This window comes from Suncus etruscus, chromosome 11, assembly GCF_024139225.1.
Source record: "Suncus etruscus isolate mSunEtr1 chromosome 11, mSunEtr1.pri.cur, whole genome shotgun sequence".
Lineage (NCBI taxonomy): Eukaryota > Metazoa > Chordata > Mammalia > Eulipotyphla > Soricidae > Suncus > Suncus etruscus.
The window spans coordinates 89,725,230-89,746,649 of record NC_064858.1 but is presented as its reverse complement, the minus strand read 5'-3'; the positions used below and the strand labels follow the sequence as shown (position 1 = coordinate 89,746,649).

General features: G+C 31.2%; 1 non-coding gene and 1 pseudogene across 1 annotated transcript; both read left to right on the top strand.

Annotated features, from left to right (window-relative positions):
* Positions 1 to 85: 85 nt before the first annotated feature.
* LOC126022170 (zinc finger MYM-type protein 1-like) lies at positions 86 to 2,741 on the top strand (annotated as a pseudogene).
* A 444-nt stretch (positions 2,742 to 3,185) lies between these two features.
* Positions 3,186 to 3,399, top strand: LOC126023346 (small nucleolar RNA U3). Its single transcript, XR_007500494.1, has one exon. It is a non-coding gene; the product is annotated as a small nucleolar RNA U3 (small nucleolar RNA).
* The last annotated feature ends 18,021 nt before the right edge of the window (positions 3,400 to 21,420 follow it).

Sequence of the window (21,420 nt, the reverse complement as noted above, 5' to 3'; positions counted from 1 at the left end):
ACACGTGGCCCAGCACTTCTGGAGCGGAGACCTCGGATGGCCGGCTAGCATCAGGAAGCAAAAAGAAATCTATACAAAGTTTTCAAAAAAAAACTCATTAGCTTGGAGCTGGAGAACTACCTTGCATAAAATACTAAAATGAAAGAATCAATAGCTGGTGAATGTGATAAGGCAGTTGCACCACATCTAGGACATCTAAATGAAATTAAGATGGAACCTGACAATGCTCATGAGTATTGTCAAGCCCAACAACCCCAAAATCAAGAGAATGAACTGAAAATAAACACTATATTTTCAAATGGTACCTCAGAGTTCACTGCAGGCATTCAACTTTCTCTGGCATCATCAGGAATGAATAAAATGCCCCCTTCAGTTTCATCTACAGCTACTCAGGTTTTTGTTCTGGTTGTAAAAAAATTCTTCAGAAGGGGCAAACTGCTTATTAGAGGAAAGGGTCTACTCAGCTTTTCTGCTCCACTCCATGTATCAGTGAATACATTTCATCTACCAATTCACGAGCTCTTCCCAGGAGAATTTGTTCAAACTGCTCAAAGGATATTTTAAATCTAAAGAACGTGATCACTAATCAGTCAGAAGATACCTCTAACAAAACTTTTTGCAGCCAAGCTTGTCTTTCATCATATGAAGAAAAGAGAAAACCTTTTGTTTCTATGTGCAATAGTAATATTTTAACCAAATGCAGCGTGTGTCAGAAGACTATTATTAAGCCAACCGAGACTCTTACATCTGGTCTTTGCAAATCATTGAGACCTTCAGATGAAATGCTTGAGATAACCAGTGACTTGGGAAAGACAGAGCTTTTCTGTTCCATTACTTGTTTCTCTGTTCACAGTAAATCTAAGATGGAATCTTCCACAGATGTGAAACAAGTAGTGATATCACTAATAGTGCAGTGGAACAACCAAGCCTTTCACCATCTTCCTCGGCACTCAGTCAACATACACTTGGCTCCAGTATTGAAGATTAAGTATCAAACCCGAATCCTGCTTGCAGGGTGAAACTTGTGAAAATAACTGATGAACTCTGTCTCCCAAACTTTACATCCAGAATTCAAAAAAGTAAATTACCAAGCATTAAAAACTCTTGCTGTTCAAGACTTCATCACTCTTAAGAAAGATGCGACATTCTGTTACTCATGCCAGTTATTCTGCCAAAAAAATTGTAGTTATCAAGTTGAGTCCTTCACAACCCAAGAAATTTCTAACTGGAAAAAACCCTCGAGAATTTCTGAAAGCATGAAAACAGTGAAATGCATTTGAAATCTTTACAATTTTGGAGGGAATACCAGTTTTATGATGAAACTCTTGATGATAGTCTATCTGTTAGTTCTAAACAGATAGAAGAAAATAAGAAGTACCTAAGACTTGTCATTGAAAATGTTTTATTTCGGGAGAAGCTGTGTTTATCCCTAAAAGGAAATGAAGAGTCTCTTTCACCTATAAATAAAGGCAATTTTTTAGAATTGTTAGAAATCAGAGCAAAAGATAAAGGAGAAGGAATATTCCAATTTATGACTTCACAAATTGACTTTTATAATAGTACACAAAATCAGAACATTCTTATTGAAATCATCAAGACAAATGTTGCAAGATATTGTAAATGAGATTAATGTCTCCTCAGCTTTTTCAATAATATGTGATGAAATGAGTGATAAAGGCACTAAAATTCAGGTTTCAGTTTGTGTAAGATACCCCCATAAAATATCAAAGGCTATCTTAATTAAAGAAAGATTCTTGGGTTTCGTAGATGTTGACAAGATAAATGGCACCAACTTGCATAGGACTATCAAAACTTACCTTCAGCAGATTGGAGTTGATATGAATAAAATACGTGGCCAGGCAGATAACAGTGCTACTAATTCGAGGAAGAAATTTAATGAAAGTGCAGAAGAATTCAAGAAGGAAGAACCATGAGCTTTATAAACATATTGTCACGCACACTGTTTGAACTCTGCAGTGATTAGATTTTGTAAAGAAATAAAAGAACTCAGGAGTGATCTGAATACTCTCACTATTTTGTTCAGCACCATTTGTAAGTCTGAGAATATGTCGGCTAATTTTCAAAACATTTGTAAGTTAAGTCAAAACAAAATATGCAAGAAACATTTATCACAGTCGTGTTGGATAATCCATGATTAGGTACTGTTATCTGTGACTGAGGGTCTTCCAGAAACTATTGAAACACTAAAAGTTGTATTAACTCAGACTTCAAACACAAGTTTAGCTGATGAATTGAATGATTTATTGATATTAGTTTCCAAATTTGAATTCATCTTCTGTTTGAAATTTCTTTATCAAGTACTAAGTGTAACAGGAATTCTTTCCGAAGAGCTTGAAAGTGAAGCCTCAGATATTTTTTCTTTGTCTCCAAAAATAGAAGCTGTTTTGGAATGTTTTTCTTCTGAAAGAAATGATGTCTATTTCAAAACACTTTGCGATGGAACAGAGGAAATATGTCGAAGAATAACCTGTAAAGGTTTTGAGGTTGAAAGCCCTTCTTTCCAGAAAAGAAGAAAGATTCAGTAAACAGTAGAACATGGTGGTTTAAGTAGCATATTTTCTCCTATCTCAACAGAAGAACAATATAAAATTAATGTGTATTATCAGGGATTAGATAGCATACTACAAAATTTAAAATTATGTTTTTCAGAGTTTGATTATTTAAAAATGAAGCAAGTTTCAGAACTGTTATTTAAATGGAATAAACCTCGTTTTCTATAATGTCTTGTCTTAAAACATACTTATGTCATACTGCAGGCCAAGAAAAGCTTAATGGCCCGAGTCTAATGGCTATTGAACAAGAATTGATAAATAAGCTGATGGAACCTGAAAGACTGAATGGAATTATGGAAAAATTTATTCATCATATGAAATAAATGTAATACTTTTCCCATTTGGACCTATTTAAAATATTTTTTTCTATTGGAATATTGCAAGTTTTACTTCAAATATCTGTTTTGAGGTCATATCCGACCAGTGCTTAGGATTTATTCCTGGGTCTGCAAACACAAGGATCATACAAGGTGAGCCTCAGGGAACCATATGGGTTTCTAGGGATTGAACCTTGGCTGGCTGTGTGTAAGGTGAGTACCCTGTGTAGTGTACTGTCACTATGCCTCCCCTCTTTTTTTCCTTCAAATTTTTGTCTTTTAAGAAAGAAATGTTAAGACTATACTTTCAGGGATCATTTCTATATTATGTTACTAGAGAAGTTTCTCTGATCGTGTAGAGCACCCGAACCCACGAGGAGGAGTCAGAGCGTCCTCTCCTGAGCGTGAAGCCCGCTCTAGGTGTCGCTTCTGCGGTTGCCTTTTGCCATTGATAATCGTTCTTCCTTTTCTTTGGAAGGGATAGAGGGAGAGGATGCAGTCTGAGTGGTATGTAATTTTAAAAAAAGAAAGAAAGAAAGAAAGAAAGAAAGAAAGAAAGAAGAAAGAAAGAAAGAAAGAAAGAAAAGAAAGAAAGAAAGAAAGAAAGAAAGAAAGAAAGAAAGAAAGAAAGAAAGAAAGAAAAGAAAGAAAGAAAGAAAGAAGAAAGAAAGAAAGAAAGAAAGAAAGAAAGAAAGAAAGAAAGAAAGAAAGAAAGAAAGAAAGAAAAGAAAGAAAGAAAGAAAGAAAGAAAGAAAGAAAGAAAGAAAGAAAGAAAGAAAGAAAGAAAGAAAGAAAGAAAGAAAGAAAGAAAGAAAGAAATGTTTTCCACAAAGCATATAGCATTCACTTGGTTCAAAATTCAGAAGATACAGAATGATACATGCTCAAAATTATCTGGCTCCCCCTCACTGAAGTGAAAACTATTTCTAAAATTCTTTCTGGACATATAAGTAGTACTATACAATGTATAGAATTTAATTTTTTTCTCACAACTAGTAATGTTTGACTTTGAGCAATCTTACTGACATTTGCCTTTCTTATAATCATGTTATGAGTAATGCTGCATTTCATTTGTACTATACAGTTACTATAAGAAAAATATAAAGGGTAATTACTAGGTCAGATGGTATGTTCATTTTTATTTTCACTGATAATAGCAAATTGTTTTCTATTAGGGTCGTACAAATTTATGACCCCATATGAGAGTGCCTCAGATCTCTATAAATAGTGTTATTATATTTTGATCTTTGTCAGTATATTGAGTAATTTCTACAGTAGAGTTTTGTATTCCATCTAAAAATAAGATTGTGGATATCTAAATCTTTTGTATTTCTTTTTCTGTGAACCAAACCTCACTTTTAAACATTAAAATAAACATTGTCATTGCTGCAAAAACATAAATAAATAAAATTTCAAAACATATAAATTTTTTTTTTGGTTTTTGGGTCACACCCGGCAGCACTCAGGGGTTACTCCTGGCTCTATGCTCAGGAATCATCCCTGGCAGGCACTGGGGACCATAAGGGATGCTAGGATTCAAACCACCATCCTTCAGCATGAAAGGCAAACGCCTTACCTCCATGCTATCTCTCTGGCCCTATCAAAACATATTTTAAGATTTTTTTCCTAATACACATATGCTGAACTATAAATATTTACTATAACCATAAAATTTATAACATTTTAAGAAACAATTGAAAATAATTGTGATGGTACACTCACAAATATTTAAATTTAAAATAATTTGTTCTATTATTAAAATAAAATTTATAGATAATTTCTATGCAATAAACTGCTATAATTATCAACTTATTAATTGGTATTAAGTTACTTGACCTTTATTATAAGAATCATGTTTCCACAACTTAAAACTAATGTCTTTTATTTCAAACATATACTAATATAGTTTTCATAACATATTCCCTTTTCTGTCGATAAGTTATATTTTTATAATAGCAATATCAATATTTCTAGAAGTAAATTTTATAAAACATTTAATACAGTTTAAATTATTTGAACAGTTAGATCATATAAATATTGATTTGCTATTGTAAACTTTAATTATAGTACATATAAGTGTATCTGATTTATATTTGAATACTGAGGGTATAAAATCTTATAAAAATAAAAATGTCATGATGAAAAATTGCAGTGTTGTAATTAGTTTCTGTAAACACTTTAAATATTTTAATTAAATTTCTATAATAGCGGTACAATAGATACCTGTATTTACATTTAATGTCAACAATTTATATACTAATAGTTATTTTAACATACCAATAATGTTTTATATTTATATAAATTGCTGAATCCTTTAGTACAAAGATTAATAAACTAATTTAGACTACCATACTCTTCATAGTAAAAATATATTCAGTGTCCCTGGAAATAAACTTTTATTTAAAAAAAAAGAATATAAACTTTACCACCATTTTCACTCCTTTATTTGTTATAGTGCTATTCACAATAATCAAACTCTAAAAACAAGTACCAAGAACCTAATACTGGTTAAAAGAAACTATAGTGTACATATATATACATGTATATACATGCATATACATGTACATATATATGTATATACATGTATATATGTATATATATGTATGTATAGAATGGTACAGTACTGCTCAGTTATAAGAAAAAGTGAAATTACACATTTTTATGCTATATGAATGGATCTAAATCTAGTTAAGAAAATTTGGTCAAAAAGAAGAGATGAAGCTAGAGTGATAGCACATGGGTAGCCTGTTTGCCATGCAAGCAGCTGACCTGGGTTTGATCCCTGCATCTCATATGGTCCCCAAGGCAGGAGCAATTTCTGAGACCAGAGCCAGGAGTAATTCCTGAGCATGACAGAATAGAGCCCAAAACCAAAACAAAGCATATGAGACACATAGATGATAACTTCTCTAATGATTTATATATAAATAAACTTAGTAAGGATATAACAGATGGCCAAATTTAGAGAACTGGAATTACCATGAAGAAATTATTGGAGGGTTAAGAAAGAGGATGCTCTGCTGTAGGCTATGGTGTCAGAATGCTGTAGGCATGAAGCCCTAGCACTAAAATAACATAAATCACAGTGCCTAAAATTACAAAACAAAATAAAAACTACAGTAAGTAAATTCCTTAAGATTGAGACTACAGGCATCTTCAAGGAGGAAACTGCTCTCTCCAAGCAGGTGAAAGCAGAGAAAATTACTTTAAAAGTTGGGGCCGGGCGGTGGCGCTGGAGGTAAGGTGCCTGCCTTACCTGCGCTAGCCTAGGAGACGGACCGCGGTTCGATCCCCCGGCGTCCCATATGGTCCCCCAAGCCAGGAGCGACTTCTGAGCGCATAGCCAGGAGTAACCCCTGAGCGTTACCGGGTGTGGCCCAAAAACCAAAAAAAAAAAAAAAAAAAAAAGAAAAAAAAAAAAAAAAGTTTATAAGAGATCTATGTTAAACAAAATTTCCACTATTTTTTTCCAAAGCATGAGGTTCAAGTTCATAATTTTCTAAAAAGAATTACAACTCAACTCTCACAACTAAGTGCTGTAACTGTTCCATGCAGTTTTTTTGTTTTGTTTTGTTTTGTTTTGTTTTTGGGACACACCCGTTTGATGCTCAGGGGTTGATACTCCTGGCTAAGCGCTCAGAAATCGCCCCCGTCTTGAGAGGATCATATGGGACGCCGGGGGAATCAAACCGCGGTCCTTCCTTGGCTAGCACTTGCAAGGCAGACACCTTACCTCTAGCGCCACCTCACTGCCCCCCCATACAGTTTTTTTAACCTCATTTTGTTTCTGCTAATTGAATAGCTTAAATTTAAAATAGACCCAAGTCTTGCTAGTTTTCTTGAATTATATAATGTAAATTCTCTTATTGTAAATTCTGCTTATTGGGGCAAGCAAGGTTGTATCTATCCTGGCAGTAAAAATATATCAAATTTTGTAAAAAAAATTTTTAATTTGAAATTGCTTTATAATGATTTATAACATGGTTCAAAGTGATAATTTTATGTATTTAAATGTAAACTTTATTTTTCTCTAATAAAACTATTGAGTTACTTGAAAATATTTAAACAGAAATTTACATTTTAAGTTTCCCTATTAGTTTTACTAGCTTCAGAAACCATCATAATTAGGATAGAATGACAGAATACATTATTTCTTTGAGTTTTTCAAACTTCAAACCACATATCTATTGAATCAAAATAACAAAAAAATCTGAAAAAAAGGAATTATTTTTAGTGACCTATTCAATTTGTATGGAATAAAAATAAAAACTAGTATGTGTTTAAAATATCAGTCAAGTTACATAAGAAGAATATTTTATAAAATTTTGCAATAAAACATCTGGATTTATTAATTGTATTATAAACATTACAATATATTGATCTTAATATCATGATAAAATCAGATCTGAGATGTATTCCTAATTTTGCATTGTATGGAATTACATTTTAAGTTTAAAGCATTGCTCAATTGCTTCTAGATTAGATACCTTAAATGTTTGCTTTCTGAAAATAGAGAAAAAATATTCTTTATCTTTACCCTTGAGAATACTAGACCTTTCAGAGAAGAGAACACATTAAAAAGACTGTGTATTATCTAAAACTTTCCCTTGTGGTCAGAAGTTGTGTCCTTAAACTAGATTGGTCCTACGAAACTGAATTTCATATTACTCTAGTATTTTATATTACTCTACAGTCATCCCAATAATTTCACTAAGATAAAAGTCAAGATATTAAAATTGATCAAAAGAGAAACTAGATCAGTAAAACTATCTTCGACTTGTTTTTAAAAATTTTGCTTGGTTGGGAAATTAAAACTACCTCCATAAAATATAAAATATTCGTTTATTAAATATATGATTATAAAATATTACATCCAATTATATTTTCCTTACTTATGTGAAATCTTTTGAATTAAGGTACAGAGATTTAAATTGGTAGTTAGAGAAAAATGTTAGATCAAGATAATAAAATAATTGTAGACTACATAATATTAATCTCAGGTATTCTGATTCAGATAATAAAGTAAAATATAAACATGAAAATGCATACATTTTAACTTGTTTGTCATCTATTTCAGTGACATATATTGGCTAAAAAAGATAAATGCATGGTCTCTCCGGGGTCACTCTCATAACTCCATCTCTCTAATTTTCTCCCATTTTCTAGATATTAGAAGCTGCTTATATAATTCAATTGTGCTTATTTGTTCTAAGTTAATTATGAGATGATAATGATAGCAATAGTAACCTATTGATTTAAATTAGAAAATAAATATACTACCTTCGTTTTTCAAACTACATCTTTGAAACAAAAAACAAATAATAGGGAGCCTTAATTAGTAAAAGCATTCGTCAACAAGGAGAATAACAAAACTTCTTGAAAAGTTGTTTTTCTGAATTTCAATACATTTTACCTTTATGTGTATCGAAATAAAAAATAAGTCCCTCTGTACAAACCAAATTACTTTGGTTTTAGTCTTCTACTTCTAAATATTTTATACATTTTGATGCATTTGTCTATCATTTTATTTTGCGAGGAACTCATTCAGATTTTTAACTTGCAAAATCGGGACTAGAGTATTCAATAGAAGTTAAGGTAGTTTTACTTACTTATTGATATATTTACTTATTATTTGAATACATGTTAATATGAACATAAATATATAAACAATATAAGTATACAGAAATATATAAATATTAGTATATTTATTAATTATTTATGCCTTTATTATTATTTTTTGTTCCTGAGCACAGAACTTGGAGAAAACTATGAGCTTTGCTGGGTATGGCATATGCTCCTTCCACATCCCCTAGGCCCCCAAATTAAATAGTGTGCATGTCGCTAAACGTGGATTGTTTCCAAAATTTAATTTGTTTAAAACATGTTTTTCTACCCTGTCTCCATTTCTCCTGGGACTCTGAATAGTATAACAACTATAACTATGTCACAAATATAGTTATAGTTTTACATATTCTGGAGACTATGATTTCCTATCATAATACTGTTGTTTAGCATAGATAACTCCTATTGTAGTTTTCAAGATGAATAGTTTCTCTGTGTCGCTCATTAAGCTTCTGCAGAACATAGTTATTTAACTTTATTTTACAGTTCTATAGTTTTATATATAAGCATCTGAATCACTGTATCGTAACTGACACCAAAAGTACAATTTTGGTCCCATAGAATTTATTCTTTAATCCCTTTTAACTGTCTCATCCATCTTCCCTCTGGCAATCAAAATTCTGTTAGCATTTTTCAGTTTTGTTTGTTTATTTGCTTTGTTTCTTTATTCTCCATATATAAGTTAATCACAATTACATCTTTATTTATTTCATTTTACTTATTTTATTTTTTGTTTTCGGGGACACACCCATTGGAGCTCAGGGGTGATTCCCAGCTCTGCATTCAGAAATCACTCTAGGAAGGCTCGGGGGACTATATGGGATGCCAGGGATCAAACCCGTGTCTGTCCCACATCAGCAGAGTGGAAAGCAAACACCCTACCACTGTGCTATCGCTCTGCTCCCCCATCTTTATTTTTTAATGTTTCAGTTTAGTGTTTTATTCTGTTTCTTTGCTCAAACTTTATGATTATTCTTTAGCTTCTAGAATATCTACAACTTATTAAAAAACCATTACAATCTTTGAACTTATTAAAGATGTTTTGACCATATTGAAAAGTAGTTTTAACCTGAGTATCAATGAATAAGTGGGTATATAAATCATAGTATATATGTAAATATTTATATCAAATAAAATTGAATATTGTTTTAAACAGTTGCTATTTCCACTTGTAAAATATTTTACGAAATAAATTTAATTTACTAAATTAATTAATTAATTAAATTTACTAAAGTAATAAAATTACTTACATATGTAATATAAAAATTATTGTCACATGAAGTTAAATATTTCAAGGCTAGTTCTTTGGTGGGGGGATGTGGAGAGGTTTTTCTAAATATAAAAATGCAGTTATAAAGGATAAAAAATTTAGGGATTTTTATGCTATATAAAGTTTATAGTTTAATATGAAATTCTAAATGTGTGAAAACAGTAGATTTTATTTATGTTTGATTACACTGCAAAGCTAGCAGTGTATAATATAATTTAAATTTATAAAAAATAGTGTGCAGACCAGAAAAATGCTTTAAAAATAATTAGACAAAGATACATAATTCCCAGGGCCTATGAACATAGTCCTTATATGCACATGTGATCTGCATATGAACACATTTCTCCTTTTGAGATGCGAACTGACCTAATTTCATGCTGGGTTGTGTGTGAAGGCTTTCTCTGCCTTTAAAGAAGCCCACCTCTCCTTAAGCAGATTACTTTCTCTTTCTTATCCTTTGCTCTCCTTCTCAGTATCTTTGAATAAAACTTGTTTTAATTAAAAAAACTAGAATAAGACAAAATAGTTGAGAAAATTATCATGTGTTTTCATTTAGAAAGAAACTAGAAATATTATTAAAAATAAGATATATTTTTCATAAAATATATATTTATCATAAATAAATAACAAAAGATTTTAAACATCTAATTAAAATATTTGAATTTTGAAAGCTTGTATATATATATATATATATATATATTTAATCATAGAAATTTTTGTTATGTGTATTTTGCATTGGAAAATGATTTTTTTTCTACCCTCAAATATTTCTATAAGGATCAAAGTGATTAGTGATTAGTGATTAGTATTTTGCATTGGAAAATGATTTTTTTTCTACCCTCAAATATTTCTATAAGGATCAAAGTGATTAGTGATTAGTGATTAGTATGTTTGACTTGAACATGGCCAACCCAGGTTCAATCCCTGTGATCTCATATAGATCATGAGCCTCCCAGGACTTATTCCTAAACATAGGGCCAGGAGTAACCCCTAAGCACTTCCAGTAATAGCCCAGAAAAAAAAAATGATTCCTTTATCTAGATGAAAGCTTTTAATAGACTGACAAACAGGTTGTTTATATAATAATGCAGTTTAAGTATAACAAAAGTAATCCTTAAAACATAGCAATGACAAAGAAGAGCTGATTTATATTTTGAATAACAAATAATCAAATTATTTCCTAAGTCTGACGACCCATAATAACAGTAAACTTATTTAAAACTCTTTGGAAATGATGAACTCTCTGGAACTCATTACTTTTTATTACTGCCTATTAAATAGTTCTTTTGCAAGGCTTATTAAGATTATAAACAAACATTGTACATATGGAATCGTATAGATTTTCTTTTCAACATTCAGTTCCACAGTACAAAGAGAAAACTCATAAAACTGATTAATACGAAGACATAGCATGGAGGTAAGGTGTTTGTCTTGCATGCAGAAGGACAGTGGTTTGAATCCCAGAATCCCCTATGGTCCCCAGAGCCTGCCAGAAGAGATTTCTGAGTGTAGAGCTAGGAGTGACCCTGAGCGCTGCCAAAACAACCAAACAAACAAACAAAAAACCCTGATGAATACTCTCCTTAATTTACTTTAGAAATAATATTACTGTATTTGTTCAGTTTGTTTTCCTCCTTAAAATTCATGCATGAGCATAAATAAATAAATAAATAAAATAAATTCCTGCATTAATATGTAGGATATTGGGAGTAATCCCTAAGCTTCAATGGGTGGGGGTCAACTGTTATGCTAACTCATGGATCCCTTTTTGATAAACAGTTTAAGAAAGTGAATATATTTTTCTATAAATAAAGAGTTCCTGTCATAATTGTGAAGTGATTAACATGTGTCTCTATTTAGAAAATATAACTCAATTACTTTTACTTAGATTCCCCTTAAAGAGCAAGTTTTAAGTAATAGTTACATCTCCACAACTAAAAATTCATGCTATCTTACAATTCTCCATGCTTAATAAGTAGATAATATATGGAACAAATAAAATTTATAATGCACATTTTGTTTCCTATGCTTTGCAACCAAACCTAGAAGTTAACACTAGATGCTAAATAAAGCAAGTGACGATGTATATGAAAGTGAAGATAAAATATTGAATAGAGGTCTGACTGAGACAATAGCAACTTAATGGGTCTTCCGGAAAAAAACTCTATCCCAGGCTCCATCCTAGGAGCAGTATAATGACCAAGACCACCAACTACAGAAGATGGATTAAAATGACACTGAAGAAGCAGAACTGCTAGAACCACAAAGAAAGACTTCATCATAAGCTCCATTCCTTGAACTGTACAGACAACAAGATCTCTAGATACAGAGGTCTGATTTTACCATCCATGACGAAGCAGAAGTCTTCCATACACCACAAAAGCACCAAGGGACCATGCAAGGAGTCTATAGTTAATCCCATGACAGTATATTTCAGGGGTGGAGAAATCCTGTATCACCTAGGCCAAGGGAATTCCCTCTATAATGTCCCCAATAGTTACTGTGCCTATGCAGGGGAAAGAGAAAAGAAAAATAAAAGCAAAAAATAATCATTTTTTCACATATATTTTTGATTGATTTTTTTACTTCTTTATTTTGGTGTTGATATTGAAGTTGATGTCTCCAATTTTATTTTATTTTATCTTTCTCTTTTTTTTTTGCATTCCAGCATGGTTTGATTTCAGGACTGAGACTATTGTGTGGTGCTTGTCTTTTTTTGCTGTACTGCTCACTGGATATTTTGTTTGATATTTCTTTCTGTATTGTTGTGGTGTTTCAATTACCTTTTTCCTGTCCTCTCTCAAACTGAGGTTAAAAGTCTCTAGAAGAAGGACTTCGCCCTTATTTGGGTTTTTTTTTTACCCCATTCTATTGCTTCTTTCCTTCAAACAAACTCGAACTATCTAGCTCCACCTCTCAAATAGAAGGGGAAGCAAGGGAGGGTACCAGGACCAAACAGATATATGATCACTAATAGTATGCTAGACACAGAGGGGACCACTTACTCTAGCAGCCTGGGGGTGGGGTAATGGTGGGAATATGGGTTGCAGGAAGGGAATGGGGGTTGGGGGAGGACAAATTTGGTGATGGGTATTCCCCTGATTCAATGTTAATATGTACCTAAAATACTACTGTGAAAGATATGTAAGCCAATATGGTCAAAATAAAAATTTAAAAAAAGAAACAAAAAAATCAAACAATAATGAGTAAGTATATACAACAAAATAAAAATAAGCAAAAGAAAAAATAAATAAGCAATATACAAAAACCCAAAATATTATTGAACAATGTCAATGTTTTATTCTTATTTATTATAAAATGCAAAACTTAAAAGATTTCTGCAAAGAAGTATATTCTTCATTTGATAAATTTATAGTTACTTGTTTGAGAAGTATCAAATAATATCTAATGAAGTAAATACGTTTTGAATTTTCTTTCCGCAAATGTTGAAAATGAAATCATACATATTATAGACAGAACATTATTTAATCATTTGCTTTCACTTGGTTTGAATTAAAAATATCAAAGCATTACTTGTGGCTACATATTTTTTCCTACTGATTTATTCAAAACCCTCTCCACCCAAATTCATTGCTTTTATTCAAGGTTATTTACTATGCTCCTCATTTAGTCATATTCCTTGATGGCATTTATTAAATTGCTTAAATTGTTAGATTTCACATTAAGTTGTCATTATTTTAGTCATACATGTTTTCTGCTTGCTATTTTTTTTTCTCACTGGGTAAAATGTACCAGGTGTTGGCACATCCCCCATTCTTCCTGTAACCTTACCTGCTAATAAAACCTGCCCATTTCTGAGAAGGGTCTTTGGTAGGTAACAAAAAGGTTTTGCCTGAGGGGAGATTGGAAGGGATTTGGAGAGAGGACTTGGGAGGAGGCAGCAAAAGAGAGGGAGCACGAGGAGAGATGACTGAGACACTAGGTACAATGCAGGGCTGAATAGGGTTCTAGCATAAAAGTTTTTGAAGGCCACACATGTTGGTCAGGGCTAAATAAAGATGATATCTCCTAAAACCTGCCTGTGGATTTCCTTGACACTACTCTGAAACCTCAGACCTGCTGGCTGAAGGGGGTTAGAGACACATGGTCCTGTGCTGGTGGAGAAAGGTCTCTCATCCCTCCATCACCATCCACCACCATCCAGCCCCATTCAAGGGCTTTAATTCTACACCAGGTCCTATTCCAGTCTTACATACTTAGCAGTTGTTCAGTTATCTCATTTTATAGATGTCTGGCAGGTGGAAATAATAATACAGTGAAACATATATTAGTAGTTTTTAAAGGCCTGTTTTGGAGAAACATTTGAGTTTGATGCTTAGTGCAGTAGAATTTTCTAAATCATTTTCAGTGTTTGTTATGAATACCTGGAGTTCAAAAAGCAACATTTGAGAGAACTTGTGAGGAGACTGATTAAAGATTAAGATGGATTCTTTGAAGCTTTGAAATAAAATAGTTTTAGTTTCTAATTCTTCTCTGAATTACCAGTTGCATGTCCTTAGGCAAGCAAGCTACTCTGTCTTCTTCCTTGACTTCTCATTTATTAAATACTGTAGTGATGGTGGGGAATTTAAGTTTCTGTAGAGTATTACTTAAATTTTACTTAAATGTTTTTATTTAAGCACAAATGAGAGAATTTAAGCTTAGAAAACAATTAGCTATTATTCTTTCCCAAAGTTATTGCATTACTTGTAATGTAAAATGTATTCTCATTTCTTTTTTATCAAGGCATGTATTTCTACCATCAAGTTCTAAATAAGTCTAAGGTGGATATAGCATATTATTAATGTGTATATTCAGCATTTTCTCAGTGCCAAAAATTTAGAAATTATTATTCTTGAAAAAAATTACTTCATAAAATAAGAAAGAAGCAACTTACTCTGCCTTTGTGTCTAATTTACCTAATCTTTCTTTCAAAATATTTTTCCTATGATATATTTTTAGCAAATTTTTCTTTTGTCTATCTCAATTACAGTATTTTCAGAGTTAAAATTGCACATAACTGTCAGCGTCAACACTTTCCTTTAAGTAAAAATCAAATAGTTTTATTTCTTCATTGATTTTCTCTTATACAATGTTTGTTCAATAACAAGTTACTTACCGTCTAAATGCTTAAATTTTTTCCATTATTTTCTTTTACAGAGATTGCATTAGCAGTACTTTTGGATCATAGGATCTATATCTACTGGAGCAGTACTGTGTCCATAGAGCTATACATAATAATGCTCAGGAACAATGTGACAATATGAATCAAACTCAATACTTAGCATTTCGTAGACATTTACTCTACCCCTTGAGTTTTCTTCTAGAGTAGACTCTAGTTGATAATTTTCAACACTCAGTATTTAAATATAAAAATTAAATTATCTTCTTTTTCTCTTTATGATTCTATGGATATTTATTTTGAATAAATGTATTGTTTGATATACTGATTTGATATACTGCTTTGACATACTGATTTGATATACTGTTCTAGAGAATGGCACATACAGATTGAAGAAGAATGTGTATTTGGTTTTTGGAGGGGAATGAAGTCTATTTAATTCTTTCAAGTGTTCTGTCCAAGTAAATCCTTAATTTTATCAAAATCTTAGAACAGTCACATGATGACTTCAAAACAATAATCTCCTCATTTGTCACTGAAATAAAGTAAGCCTTGGATGAGAGATAAATGCAACTGAAAGAAAAATTAAAAAACATTAAGTAATTCAGTTCATTAGAATTGAAGGAACATGGGCTGATAAATAGTACAGCAAATAGAGCATTTGACTTGACCTGGATTCAATCCCTGGCATCTCATATATTACCCCTGAGACCTGCCATGAGTCATCCCTGATATTAAATACAGAGATAAACTTGGTGCACTGCTGGCTATGACACCAATGAAAACAAAGAAAATAATGGAATACTATATAATACAACAGAAGTAGGGAGCCGAAAATCAAATCATTGTGTTTTGAGATCAAATAAGAAGAAATAAAGATATATAAAAAATTAAAAATACTGTAAAATATTTAGTAAATAATAGTTTGAGGAAGTAACTTCCAACTAACAATGCTAGAAAGGGGAGAATGGAAAGAAAGACTGGTGAAAGAAATAACAGATGAGAAATTTTGTCTGAGGACAGAAATTCAGGACAACAATGATGTGACAAAACATCACCAAAATGCATCGTGATAGATGGCAAGAATGAGAAAGAGAAAGAGAGAAAGTTTATATAAAGTGGTAAGAAACATAAAATTTACAACACATCTCTCAGATAAAACCCAACTAGCAAGGAAGGAATGGAATAATATATTAATAAAGTTGCAAACCCACCACCAATGTCCCACTGTACCTTCTTCCTTTAAAAACTTTCTTTAATAAAAGAAAGAATTGATTCTCTTTCACTCAATGAAAAAGAAAAATGAATAAGGTTGAGAGTAAGATTGGTACTTTAGAACCCAGTATCTGTTTAGTAAAAATAAAATAATGATCTTCTTTGTATGAGCTTATTTTTATTCATTCTTACATCCCTATGTTTTTTTTTATAAATTATTACTCATTATTTATATACCTTGGATATTAACCCAGTGATAGATGAGAATGTTTTTATGACTTCTTCAAATGTGAATGAGGTCCTATTTTTCACAAGGACACTAAGTTGACTAGATAGATATTCCTATATGTTTTATTTAATTAGCATACTTAAAGATTTGGTGCTGAATTTTATAAAACATACATGAAATAGTCTCACTAATCTATGAATTTTAAGAAAAAATAAAGACATTATTGGAATAAGACCCTGAGACAATAGGGTTAAAGGCTGGAAGGACTAGAAGAACAGGCTCACAATTTGTAGCTCACCACAAAGAGAGGTGAACGCTGTTATGGAAATAGCTACACTAACAACTAGCATAACAATGTCAAAGAATGAAAGAAGTAGAATGCTTGTCTGAATACAGATGGTGGATCGGGGGAGGGGGGGTCATTGGTGGTAGGAATGTTGCACTGGTAAAGGGCGGTATTCTGTTTATGACTGAAACCCAACTACAATCATGCTTATAATCATGGTGCTTAAATATTTTATATTAAAAATTCCATTCACATTAATACCACACACAAAAATATCAAAATATATCAATTAGTCTGTTAAATAGTAAGATCTATCATTTATTTTATAGTAATTTAATAGCCTTAATCCTTAAATGAATTATATTTTATTTTTATTGGATTTAATAGTTTGTGTATGCCTTGTTACTTCATTGATAGTAGGATTAATTAAAGTTTGTTGCTTCCTAAGAAAAAATTACAAATTACAAAGAGATAATAAAATTATACTTATACAGGTCATCTCAATTGGTTTTGCTTTTCTTCATTTAAAAGTCCGCCATAAGTAACTTTCCTGGAACTTCAAAAATGGGATCTCAATACAATTTTTTAATTTGAGAGCTAACATGCATAATGACATATATGACAATATAATATACTATTTTGTTTTTATTCATTTTAAATTTATAATTTTTAAGGGACAATTTCTTTAATAGCAAATGTCACACAAACTTTAATTTTAGGCACCACAAAAGAAAAAATCAAACTCTTCAGAGGTAAAGGAACTTAGTTTATAGTTCTGTCTTTTGGAATCATTTACCACTAAAAGAAAGCTAATAAAATCCCCTTTCTTAAAAATATTTTTCATAAATTTCTTCTTAGGTTTAGAATAATATATATGGTTTTCTAAGAAAGTTTTTAATGAGTTGTCATAGATTTTCCAGTCAGTGTAGAATACTATAATTTCCTGGTGTCAGAATTCAGTTTTACTTATTGCAGACAATTTTTTTCATGCTTTTGGAATACAAACTATGACATAAGACAAAATACAAGAGTCCTTTGTATTCATGCATAATTATATCATGTAAATGCACTTTTGGATTTTCATAAATTTAATCACAAACAGAGTATAAAATTGATATAAATCATATTGATCTCTGGTGCTCATATTATATTCATATTAATAATAAATGTGACAGGAGCATCATAAATATGCAAAAGAGCAACACATCAGCTTAAACATCACAAGTAATTTGTAGACTTACATTCAGGAAAAAACCACTAATGGAATATAGTGCATTTTCTTTTTTATGAATAATCCAATGTCATAAATAATGTAATAGTACCACTGCTAATTGTTGACTCAGGCAGGATCATTTAAGCTTGTTATTATGGGTAGTAGAAATGAATCATTTTCTAATAAAATACTTTTCTATCTTTAAACTGTCTTGAGTTCCCAGTTAGCTCTTTTTTTCTGAATGCTTATATTTACAGAAATCACAATAATAATTACATTGATAGTTTGAGGGAATGCTAATGTTTTATCAATTGAAGGAAAATAAGGACCTATGAATAACAAGTAAACTTAAGAATTCCCAAAGTGTATTTCAACTTGAAAACACATGAAGATACTAGAGTATTCTTTTAAAATACTTATTATAATGAAAATATCCTTATACTCTACAGAAATGGTAATGATGAAGACATTCAAATAAAAAGGAACAGGTACTTAACTATTGGATTCACATGATTAAGGGTACATAGATTTATATTCTTTGCTAAAAGTTCATAAAAATGTTTAGTTATAAAACCTACTAGATATTAATAATCTAAATCTTTAGAGTGAAGTATAGATTATAGTGGATAACATTATAGCAAATATATTAAATGATCATAGTATGTCAGCTCTATTTGAAACCACTAAAAATTCTATAAATTCGATTACACTTTACAATATATATTTTAGGCTAATTTTTTCAACTTATTTTTGGCTCAGATTACATTTTTATATATAAAATCTTTATGAAAACACTATGATTACAAGCGTGATTGTAACTGGGTTTCAGTCATAAATAGAACACCACCCCCTTCACCAGTGCAACCTTCCCACCACCAGTGCACTCCATTTCCCTCCTCCCCCACTCCCTGCCTGTATTCGAGACAGGCATTCTACTTCTCTCACTCATTAAGATTGCATGATAGTTATTATTGTAGTTATTTCCCTAATTGCACCACTTCTCTTTGTGGTGAACTTCATATGATGAGCTGGTCCTTCCAACCCTCATCTATTTTGTCTCTGGGGATTCCAATAATGTCCTTAATTTTTAAGCTAATTTATTATTTTTAAGCTTATTTATTGGTTTCATAATTATGTTAATATAAAGATAATAAGGTGCCAGAGAGATAGCATGGAGGTAGGGCATTTGTCTTGCATTAAGAAGGACCGTGGTTCGAATCTCGGCATCCCATATGGTCCTTTGAGCCAGTCAGGAGCGATTTTTGAGCATGAAGCCAAGAGTGACCCCTGAGCGCTGCCGAGTGTGACCCCCCCAAAAAAAACAAAAAAAAACAAAAACAGATAATAAGGTTTATTATTTTAAGTGGATAATTGGAATGCTTCTTTATAAAATAGTATGGTATAAAATATAAGTCCTTAGAGTCAATATGTTATATTACTTGGCTGATTTTGGTCTAATCCCTACACCAAATATAGTCCCCCCTGAAGAACCCTGGGAGTGATCACTGAACACAGAGTTAATAATAAGTCCCCCAAAACACCAAGAATGACTCTGAGACAAAATTTTAAAAATAAAGCAAAATAGTTTTTTTTTCTGTTGGGGGTCACAATATGTGGCTCTCAGAGCTAACTCCTTGCTCTGCACTCAAGTATAACTCATGACATTGATCTAGGGACCATATTAGTGTCAAGGATTGAAACCATATTTGCAATATGCAAGGCAAATGCACAACTCTCTGAACTATCTCTCCCTTTCCAATAAAGTAATATAAGCTTATACCTCTAATATATGTAATTAATATATCAAGTAATTATTAATTTAAATATATTAAATATTAATAATTTTAATAAATATATATTTAAGTAGAGTATGCATTGGTATTTGAAGAGGTTAGCTCCATATGGATTCTGATTAATTCTACTAAAATATATAAAATACAAACTCTAAATTAGGGACTCGTTGATTAAAACTAAGTAAATGATCAACATTTTCTTTAATAATACTATGGACTTTTTTATATATAGTGAAAATATGTCTATATATATATATCTATATATATAGACATATATTTTGTTATTGGGCCATACTGAAATGCTCAGGAGATATTCCTGACTCTGCATGCGGGATTTTCTCTCAAGGGCATTAAATAATACCATACAGTATACCAGGGATAAAAGCTGGGTCAGATGTGTGCTAGTCAAATGCCCTACCACTTACTATCACTCTGGCCCCCAGTTTTTAGGATACTTTATTTCTGAAGTTGAAATTTAGAATGTTTATTATGTTAATTGCTTTCCTGTTAGTTATCTCATTGTAGTGCAGGTTAAATAAAATATCAAAAGCAGTAGTAACACTAGTCTTTTGTCACCTATTTTAGTTTGTTTTTTTTTTTATAAAACATTCATTACATAAAATTATGTTGTGATTTTATTTTTATAGTTCTATTACCTATTCATTTCTAGAAGTATATAAATTACATAGAAAGACTATTGTTCGCTTTTATGTTATCAGAACTTAATATATTTATTGATATGGCCAAGTTTTCAAGAGTACATGATGTTTACTTGACATCTTTATACAAATTTTCCTTAGCTAAAGAAAACAACAGTATATAACAATTTTTAATAATGTCTTTATGCCATTCTTTATTTAACTGAGAAGTTCAAAAGTAAAGCAATATAAAATACTCAAAATAGCTTTTAATCTACTTTGGTTTTGCTATAATAACTTATAGAATTATGAACTGATAAAACCATGCTGAACTAAACAAAATCTTACTTAATTTCCTATACCTTATACTTATTTTTACATAATAGAAAACAGAATTGTCTTTTAAAGAAACATTAATATTTTAGTCTACTTATAGGACAGTGGTAGGGTGATTGGCTTGCCCAGGCTAACTCTGGTTGGATTCTAGAATTATATATTATACAGTATTATTCATTGTGTATATACAACTCATTAAATAAAATACAACCAAGCAAGTATACATTATATTTTGATGTGCAATATAAAACTTTAGTGACAAATAATAGCAAAAATAAAGCCATTATCACAAGACACATAAAATAGTTTCATTAAAAAGGCTAACTACAGACCACAATAAAAAAGGCTAACTACATTTTCAGAACTCATCCTAAAAGATGGAATTAACATCTTTTATTTAAATAATTTTTATGTAACATAAATGTGCTTCTGTCACCAGTCAAAAGGTACAAAATATATGAATCAATCAGAAAACTAAATTCAATCATCTGCTGCTTACAAAAGCTGCATTTGAATTGTCATGATAGGGGCTGGAGTGAAAATACAGGGTTATGTCTCTTGCTTTGCACTCTGCTGATGTGATCCGATCCCAGACATATAGATGGTTCCCTGAGCACTGCTAGTAGTAATTGCTGATTGCAGAGTCAGAATTTACATTTGAATAAAGTTATTGGAAAATAAGTACAAAGTACAGATCATTATTTCTCATGAACACAGATGGTACTACTTTGCATGAGCATATAGAAGATAGATGTAATTATTCTGTAGTATAGAAAGTACTATAACCAAAATAAGTGCTGATATAT